The sequence below is a fragment of the Chrysochloris asiatica genome, unplaced genomic scaffold (genome assembly GCF_000296735.1).
Source record: "Chrysochloris asiatica unplaced genomic scaffold, ChrAsi1.0 scaffold00057, whole genome shotgun sequence".
NCBI lineage: Eukaryota > Metazoa > Chordata > Mammalia > Afrosoricida > Chrysochloridae > Chrysochloris > Chrysochloris asiatica.
This window is the reverse complement of record NW_006408575.1, coordinates 17659202-17664815: the sequence shown is the minus strand read 5'-3', so window position 1 is coordinate 17664815 and position 5614 is coordinate 17659202. Positions and strand designations below refer to the sequence as shown.

Here is a 5614-nt window from a genome sequence, read left to right as displayed (position 1 = left end):
GACATATTTAAGATTTTCTAATGACCCTTAAAAAAGAGAGCAAGAGAGAAATAAATTTCTAAATATGGTCAAATCAATCTGCTTTACATACCAGGAAGTAAAAGATTATCTCTTTAAACCATTTCTAATTTTTGTACATAATTTTGTGTCTGGACCTTAAAATCACTTAACTAACATTCCAAAAATTAGAACTTTTCAAATGATAGGAAATTATGTATCTATGGGTACAGTAGATTCTAATATCAAGTGAAATGTAATATACATGATTTTAATTTTTTTTCAGTTCTATATATTCTACCCACATAATAAACTAACCAAGTTTCCAAGTCACATCAAGTGATTTCATCTTCTCACATTTCAAATGAAATGTTGGTAACCTAAAAACTAGAAAATGTGTCAAAAATGACAATATGAAAGTTTTTTCCCAAAGGAATCAATTGTCACCAAGTTTATATTTTTCTTGCTTGTGATCCCAAAACAGGCAGCATTTTCACTTCATTCACTCTATTCTTATGTATTTGAAAAGTAGGTGTTATCCACTGCCCATAAGAGTTCACCATACCAGTTGAAGGAACCCAAACTGGCACTGCATTTTGAGCAAAGAAGCTGCCCATCTATCACTCCCAACATAGTGGATTCCATCCACTGTACAGGTTCAATGTAATAAGATGTACACTGAGCCCGATTCCCTGTTGTAACCATGAAAGATGGTGTCATTTTCTTGTGAGCAAAAACTATAGGTCCACTTCCTTCATCATGATCCAAAATGCTAGAACTTCAAAGTAAGGATCACCTGAACTTTTTATGTTTATAGAGAGCCTCATATTTCAACCCTTGTGAAACAGTGGTTGGGTCAACAGCAACGAGTTCCTGAGGTAAATTCTGCTATTCTGGATACTTTTCTGTAACCTTTTGTATACAATATTGCTCATAAATTGGACTAGCAGTAACCCAGTTTACATCCCAATGTTTGGTATAATTTCAGCTGCCACTCAAACCCCTCATTCATCTTAGCCTCTGGCTTGACAGTCTGGCGGCTTTCATAGGCTTTTTTTTTTTTTTTTGAGGCTTTCATAGGCTCTTTCAAAGGTAAGTTGGTCAGTCTTCATCATAAAAGTAGTCACTACAACAACACTTGGAGTCCTGGTGTGGCGTTGTGGGTTAATGCACTGGTCTGTAAAGTCAGTTTGAGCCACCAGGTCAGTGGTTCAAGTTCACCAGCCGCTCCTTGGAAACCCTGTACAGGGTCGCTATGGGTCAAAACCGATTTGATGGCACTTAACAACAACAACAGCAACACAGCGACACTTGGACTAATTCCTGAATGACATTATACCAACACCACATGGCCCTCCACACAGGCCAATAAAGGCCACACACCAGTGCATGACACCTTTTGATCCTCACAACAAGCTGAACATGTAGTGGCAATGGTGCTGGTGGTATGCATTCCAACACATAGCAACACTGTCTGAGGCAGTAAATCTATACAGGAGCACAAAACCTCATCTTTCTCCCACAGAGCAGCTGTTAGATTTGAATCGCTGACATTGAGATTAGCAGCTCCATGGGTAACCACTCTGCTAGCTACCAGGGCTCTGTTGTTGTTGTTGTTGTTAAGTGAACTTAGCAGTTCAATTGACCTTGTGGTTAAGTGCTTATCCTACAGTACCAAACCAGGGCTCCTTAGGCATTATAATTTCCTTTTTCCAATTGTGGGAATCAACTTCAGAAATTAAATTGTCTAAGATCACTAGCTAATGCATGTAAGAACTGGGATTAAACACGTATTGCCTGACTCCCAAGCCCAAACTTTGAACCTCTGTGATAGTCCATCTTCCTGCCATGTACAGGATATTGTCAAGCATAACTTACTTGTACCACCATGAGCTAGCCCCTGCCTACCTTTCCAGCTTTCTGTACCGCCACACATCACAGTCCAAGTCTATCCAAGAATTCATAACTCCCTGAACATACCCTGGAGTCCTGGTGGTGCAGTGATTAAGCACTCAACTGCTAACCAAAAGGTCAGTGGTTCAAACTTACCAGTTGCTCTACAGGAAAAAGGTGTGGCATTCTGCTTCCATAAAGATGACAGCCTTGGAAACCCCATGTTGCATTTCTACTCCGTCTTCTAAGGTCACTGTTAGTTAGAATCAAGGTTTGGTGGTTTAAAGTGCATGCCCTACTGCTATGCCCAAAGTGAGCCATTAGTGAATATGGTTCCCTCTGGCAGGATCACCTGCTTCCCAAATTCATTGTGAAACTCATTTATGTCACTGAGCGCCTCTCAAGAACATTCTCCTAACCTTTTTCCCAGGCTGCATTTTTGCCCCACTCTGTGGTCCCCTGGTATCCTAGCCATTCCACGTTCATTATCCTTACCATATTATATTGTATTTTCTGTCTTACAAGACTCCATTCAGAAGTCCCTGTGGGGGCACAAAAAATAGTTAAGCTCTCAACTACTAGCCAAAAGGATTTCAGTTCAAACACACTTGCTGGCACCTTTGAAGACAAGCATGGTGGTCTGATTTTAAAAGACCACAGGCTTTTGTAAAACCTTGTGGAGCAGCCCTACTCTGCAGAGATAGGGTCAACATGAAATGGAATTGAGTCAACCACATCTAATAACAAGAACTAGACTGTGACCCTTTCAAAAACAAGGGCTATAACTTACATGGAGTCCTGGTGTGGCACTGTAGGATCAGCACTGTACTGCTAACTGCAAGGTCGGCAGCTCAAACTCACCAACCACGCCTAGGAAACCCTATACAGGGCCACTATCAGAAGGCACTTAACAACAACATAGCTTATATGTGTTTTTAAAAGATATCTAACCTTCAGTGTATTCCTTGTTACATATTAGTTAATCAATAGATACTTGTTCACTTCCGATGCTGACAATATTAACTGAATTTTCTATCTTTATCTGAAAGAAATTTGATGGCTTTGAAATAATGAATGTTAAAAATTATCAACATTTAATTCAATAACTATCTCAAGGCCATTTACTAAAAGAGCACTGGTATGTTTGAGTCCATTGTTTCGGCTATTGTGTGGGGCCTTCCAAATTTCAGGCTCATCTTTTAGACTATATTGGACAATGTTTTGTTGCTATCCATAAGTTTTTCATTTTTACAAGTATACCACCAAGTCTTTTAGTCTGAGACTTCTAAGTCAGTCTCAGTCTAGAAGCTCAGCTGAAAACCTGTCCATCGTGGGTGACCCTGCTGGTTTTTGAAATACCAATGCCATAGCTTTAAGCGTAATAGGAATACACAAGCTACCACAATATGACAAACTGACAGGTGGTGGATTTGTAGAACAGGGTTAATAATGTACATTATGGATGGAACTATGTCTCTCAAAAATGTATGTTGAAGTCCTAACACTTGTGCCTGTGAATATGACCCTGTTTGGAAACAGGCAGGGGTTGGGGGTTGTTGTGTTAATGATGTTATACCAGAGTACTAGGAGGGCCTCCTAAATCTACTCCCTTTTAAGTGGTGTCTTTAAAGAGCAGAATAGTCACAGAAACAGACACACGGGAAAGACAGGTGAAGATACAGGTAGATGCGCAAGTACAAACCCAGAAATGCAAAAAATGGCCAGCAGCTACTGTTGTTGTTAAGTGCCATCAAGTCAGTTCTGACCCACAACGACCCTGTATAGGGTTTCCAAGGAGTGGCTAGTGAGCTTGAATCGCCAACTTTGCAGTTCAAATGACTTTGCAGTTTGGCGCATTAACCCATGGCGTCACACCAGGACTCTGCCAGCAGCTACTAGAACCTGATTCAAAGCACTAAAAATATGACTAGGGAAAAGCTGCTTCCTCAGAGTAGAGCTGACTGTATTATATGCATGGAGCAAAGCTTCCATAATTTTTATTGGTAATGGGGCAAAATTCAAAATGAGAAGAAACAGCTGCAAACATCCATTAACACTCATCAAATAGAATGTACGAAGTATGAATCATGGAAAAGTGGAAGTTGTCAAAAATACAAGGGAATGCTTGCAGATAGATATCCTAGGCATTAGTGAGCTGAAAAGGACTAGTATTGGTCAGTTTGAAACTGACAATCATATGGTTTACTATGCCAGAGGAAGGACATCAAATTGATTGTCAAAAAGAATATTTCACCATCAAGGGAGAAGAGCAGAGAGCAGGACCCTACCCAGAGAAGCAGTGACTCCAGAGATGGAGGCAGAGATGATAACGTGGAGAGATGGAACATCTGGGGACTCTGGACTCAGGGAGGGAGAGGGACTGTGTACTGATGACCGGGGGGCAGGCTTGCAGGGTATACCCTTTGGTTGGCTGATGATGCATGGAGGGGATTGTAACCATGGCAATGTAAAATATATATGATAAGATGAATGTAAAGCCAATGTTCTCCTATGTAAACTATCACATAATTCACAATAAAACATTTAAAAAAAAAAAGAATAGTTCAAGGTCTATCTTGAAGTACAATGCTGTCTGTAGAATAATATCAATATGCCTACAAGGAAGACAAGTTAATACTACTGTTATTCAAATTTATGTACCAACCACTAAAGCCAGTAACGATGAAATTGAAGAATTCTACCAACTTCTTCAGTCTGACATTGATCAAACATGCAATCAGATGTATTGATAATTACTGGTGACTGAAATGGTAAGGTTGGAAACAAGGAGGAAGAATCAGAGGTTGGAAAATACAGCCTTGGTGATAGAAATGATGCTGGAGATTGCATGATAGAATTTCCAAGATGATTGACTTATTCACTGCAAATACCTTTTTTAAACAACATAAAAGGCAATTATACACATGGGACTCACCAGATGAAATACACAGAAATCAAATTGACTATATCTCTGGGAAGAGGAAAGCGGGGAATAATTAATTAATCTTACATTCCAGGAACAGAGGGCCCTAGGACCAGCAAGCGGGATGAGAATGAGCAGAACGTGGGATCCTAACAAGAGATGCAGCAACACCAGAGATGGAGGCAAAGATGAAGACATGGAGAGAGAGAGCAGCTGGGGACTCTAGACTCATGGAAAGAGAAAGACTGTATGCTGGCGGACAGGTGGCTCGCTTCAAAATTGTGCCCTTTGGTTGTTTAAATGATTATATATTCTGCATGTTTTTGTGTGCATGAAAAAGAGGGAACAGAAGCAAATACTGTTAACTGATGGCACATGGAGGAGATTGTAATCATTTCAATGAAACAAAATATGATTGGTTGAGTGCAAAAACCAATGTTCTAACATGTAAACTATCACTCAAGTCACAATAAAAGCTTTAAAAAAAATCTGAAATCTTTCAACAAACTGATGAAGCAATAGAGGTACTCACTTACCTATCTATGCCAAGAAATTTGGAAGACAGCTACCTGGTCAAGTAATTGAAAGATATCCATATTTGTGCCCATTCCAAAGTGAGGTGACCCAACAGAATGAGGAAATCATTGAACAATACCACACAAAAGTAAAACTTTACTGATGATAATTCAAAAATAGTTGCAACAGTACATCAGCAGGGCACTGCCAGAAATTCAAGTTGGATTAAGAAGAGGTTGTGGTATAAATGACATCATTGCTGACATCAGGGGTATCTTAGCTGAA

The 5614-nt window shown here is 39.8% G+C and overlaps 1 pseudogene; it reads right to left on the bottom strand.

The window, feature by feature from the left end:
• Positions 1-449: 449 nt before the first annotated feature.
• On the bottom strand, positions 450-1961 carry LOC102816606 (annotated as a pseudogene).
• Positions 1962-5614: the final 3653 nt, after the last annotated feature.